The sequence below is a fragment of the Branchiostoma belcheri genome, unplaced genomic scaffold (assembly GCF_001625305.1).
Source record: "Branchiostoma belcheri isolate BF01 breed outbred unplaced genomic scaffold, Haploidv18h27 scaffold263, whole genome shotgun sequence".
Taxonomy (NCBI): domain Eukaryota; kingdom Metazoa; phylum Chordata; class Leptocardii; order Amphioxiformes; family Branchiostomatidae; genus Branchiostoma; species Branchiostoma belcheri.
In genome coordinates this window covers 40,827-45,368 of record NW_017803869.1, presented here as the reverse complement: position 1 = coordinate 45,368, position 4,542 = coordinate 40,827, and positions in this window count along the sequence as shown.

Genomic DNA, 4,542 nt, shown 5'->3' with positions numbered 1-4,542 from the left:
GGGTACACTGCACGGAGATTTCCACAAGTTAACTTGCTTGGACACATTGGTGAAACCTGACGTGTCATTGGCGCGTACATGAATTTCCACGGATGTCCCACCCCGGCGTTTGATCAGCATGTACAGATCAGCCTTCTTGCAGGAAGAAGTCTTTTCCTCTGCATTACCGCACGTAGTCAAGTCGATGTGCCATGTGGTGTATAGCCTCGTGTAGAAATCACACATAATGGCGAAGTGCTGATATTATATGACCTTAATTAAGCTCCAGGCAAAACAACCTATCATGACGCCTACGCCACAACGACAATCTGGTAAGGCAAGACATTAATGTTGGAGGGTCGGCCGGAAATCGACTAAAGAGAACTGAGAATTTAAAGTGTTGATTTTGAACGACCTTACAGTCACCCTGGGCTAAACACAACATGCTTTACCTTTCAGATTTTAAGGTTAAAGTGCTTTATTTTAAGGAAACGCATTTCAAGTCATAGCCTTGCTTTAAACTTACATACTTTGTCATATATAGTCTTTGATCATCATGAGTTGTTTATTCTATTTTGTGCATATACATATGTAGTAACAGTGTTACATAATTTGCATATCTGAGGTCGAAACAGCATTTTTGGCTCAAAAATATGAAATCGCTAAACGAGGGGCGATTTTCTCCAAACAAGTTTTATTAGGTGCGGAATAGCCCACCGACACCATGTATGGAAATTGGTGATGTTACGACATAATTTGCATATCTGAGATCGAAACAGCATTTTTGGCTCAAAAATATGAAATCGCTAAACGAGGGTAGCCTCCGTAGCAGGCTTAGAACTGGGGGGTTAGTGGTCTTCCCTGTTCTAAGCCTGCGCTTTTTCGTTGACCACAAGGTGATAAAGGAATTAACTTCCTTTCAGAGGCGATATTATCATACGCGCGAGGACTAATTCACATGCCTGTGTTGAATACTTGTCACCTCCGCGTTAATCCGGAAGGCACGCACCACGAGCCGGCCGGCTGCACTGATTTGCATACAGCTTGATGTCACCCAAACCAATTTTTTTAGCCACCTTCGTAGACCAATTCACACTAATACAAACAAAATTGTTTAAATGCATTAGCGTATGTAACGTTTAACTCGATGGACATGGTGAAAAAAAATGGAATGTAAATCTGTTCAATGGTGTTCTTCGGCCATGTTGATTTGATTATATGGATGACATCCGCGCGCGCATGAATTTTCGGCCGTTTCCAAAAAAAAAAAAAAGTTTTCAACCATACTGTAAATCGTGCAAAACAGTTGCTAAATGAGCAAAAATATACCATAAGTTGCAAGGAAAACGATACCAATGTCGTAGAATGCCAAAATCAAAGAAAAAAAGACAAAAATGTAAAGAAATGAATTCGAAGAGTAGATTATTAGCCATAACATATTCTGTGCCATTTGTTCAACCTTCATGACCACGTACATTTCATAGTGAAAGCAACTTTTTTTTTTTGCAAAACTTTTTTTTTATTCGCACGCGCGCATCAGTTTTGGGGTTTCCAGAGGATGTCATCCATATAATCAAATCAACATGGCCTAACCGTACGGCGGGGAGGGGGGCATCTATAGACTATACGCTATCCCAAGTCGCTATGCACTATGGGAGGGGTAAGACCCCCACACGTCACTCTGGGGTCGCGATTGGAACCGGACGGTCACACCTTTCGGAGGCTCCTGTTTTTCTACGCGCGGATGCCAACGCGTTTTCTACGCGTGGTGACCAACCCACGCATGGTAGCCTGGATACAGAACTATCTGCAAGACGGTCGCACTCAGAGAGTTGTTGCCAACGGCAAAGTCAGCGAGTGGAGGGTACTTACCTCGGGTGTACCACAGGGAGGAGTACTATCGCCATACCTTTTCCTCCTGTTCATGGGTTCTCGAGACACAGTCCACAGTGACACCCTTGATGTCGGCTACGCGGACGATGTGGGTTTGTCCAGGTTAATTCCCCTGGGGAAGGGTGACGCCGACAACAGTATGAGAGAGGAAGCGCAACAGCTTGACTCTTGGGCAGAGTGTAATGACATGTTGCTGAACGGCAAGAAAAGCCAGTCTCTGTTGATCTGCTTTAGCAGAAACACTCCACCATTACCACTACTGTCTCTTGGTGGTGAACCTGTACCTTTCACAAGCGTCGCAAAGGGCCTTGGGTTCATCTTCGACTGCAAGCTGTCATGGCACGACCATGTACAATCCCTCGTCTCAAGAGCCTCGAGCAGGCTGCACTATCTTCGACTACTGACTAGACAGGGGATGAGTGTTGTTGACCTTGTTCAGATTTACCTGTCACTTATTCGCAGCGTTCATGAATACGGCCACGTACTGCTGGTAGGTTGCAGCAAGGAACAATCGGACAGCATCGAACGTGTACAGAAACGGGCCCTCCGTATCATCTCTCTTGGCGGTAGACGATCAGTTCCTAACCTACCCTCCTTGAAGGAAAGAAGAGATGCAGCAGCTGTAAAACTCTTCAAGGACATGTTAAAACCGGAACATCCATTGCATGACCTTGTGCCGCCCCAGAGATGTACAGCCACTGGCAGGCAATTAAGGAACAATCAGGAGTTTACGCTTCTGAACGTTTAAGGGGATCATTCCTACACATTGCAGTCAAACTATACAATAAGTCTGTTTCCTAGACTAAGCTTTGGATTCAGTGCTCTGTTTAATGTTGTAGCTAGCATTTGTGGTAGCCGCCTGCATATTGTTACCCAGCATATTGCATAAGTGTTGTAAAAAATGTACGCAATTCAGGGTATATGTATGATTGTATGTATCCCTGCTGATTGTATGTTTTGAGGAAGAAATAAATAAATAAATAAAAATAAAAAAAAATGCCACCCCAACTTGACGTGATAGTAGCAGAAATGTTACACACATTTACCACCGAAGGAACGTCGTTACGATTAACGAAGGATCCCGGTTTTCTGTTTTCGTTGCCGCCGGGATCAGGACGCTCATTTCGGCCTGTGCATCGAGGCCGGGGACGCACGCCGCGTCCAGCCTTCCAGGCCTGACGACGACGTTGGCGTTGATCTAAATTAAAGTTTTTGTGTTTTGCGAGGTACTGTATCTACTCCAGTGCATCCATTTTTGTTTGAATTTATTGAAATTTTAACTTTGCTCGGGCCGGGCGTTTTTGGTTTCCCGCGAGCCGAATTTTATGTTTGAACTAAGCTCGGGCCGGGTGTTTTTGAGTTCCCGCGAGCAGAAATTTGTATTTGAACTAAGCTCGGGCCGGAGGTTTTTTTTTCCCGCGAGCCGAAATTTGTATTTGAACGAAGCTCGGGCCGGAGGTTTTTCCCGCGAGCAGAAATTTGTGTTTGAACTAAGCTCGGGCCGGAGGTTTTTCCCGCGAGCAGAAATTTGTGTTTGAACTAAGCTCGAGCCGGAGGTTTTTGAGTTCCCGCGAGCAGAAATTTGTGTTTGAACTAAGCTCGGGCCGTGTTTGAATTTGAACTTTGCTCGGGCCGGGCGTTTTTTGGGTTCCCGCGAGACAACATTTTACTTGAAGTTGTTGAAATTTTCAACCTGGGCTCAGGCCGGACGGCTTTGGGTTCCCGCGAGTCGACGATTTTGTGTTTGAGGTTGTTAAAATTTTTGAGTTTAGCTCGAGCCGGGCGATGAAGTTACCGCGAGCCGACATTTTGTCAGTGAAGTTGTTTACTGAAACCATGGAGGTAGAACTACCTCCATGCTGAAACTTGGGATTTCTCTTCAAGTTGGAGATATCGTGGCGTTTGTATCGGCTGACATGCAAGTGTGAAGGGAATATTCATTTTATCGCAGGAAACATGGGCCCACACCGGGGTTGTTTCCACATTTCACATAGAGGTGACCAATCTGTATGCAAAATGAATTTCTTTGTCATTGAGACAACAGAAGGGTTCCGACTCGACCGGAGATGATAACCTATTTTGAATTTCTAAAAGCCATCTGGGGAGACCGATCTGTGGAGACAATGGGAGAGATTTAGCACGGAAGAGTTAAAGACAGCGACGGTATGGTCAGCATACCGACAGTGAAGCAGATGTGCAAGGCATTTGTAACAGACACTAACATTATGAATTTTGTCAAAATTCTGTCTTCCTGTAACCCCTAACTTCTCTCTCTTGCCTCTCGCTGATTTCGTACCGACTTCTGAGTGCGGATCAGAGTGAGGTGAGTGCCTTGACTGTATGCTAGACTTTTATCTGTTATACTAGTAAGTATTCTCTAGTGAGTGCGACCCATACGACTGGTTATCGGACGGAAAGGAAATTCAGAGGTCATGAACAACAACTAGTGAGGCCAGCCCACCTTGGGGTTTCAACCGGCCACGAGCTCTTTGCAATGAACGCTCCAGAAGAGCCCCTCCATTCTCGGTTATGTACAGTGTGCGTCGGCGCTCAGTGCGTATGGGAGGCCCTTAGTCGGGCGGGTCATTTTCCACGGACTGAGAATGACTGTTATAGATACGGGAACAAGTAGGCTGTAGTCCGTGAACTGGACAGAACATGATAGACGAC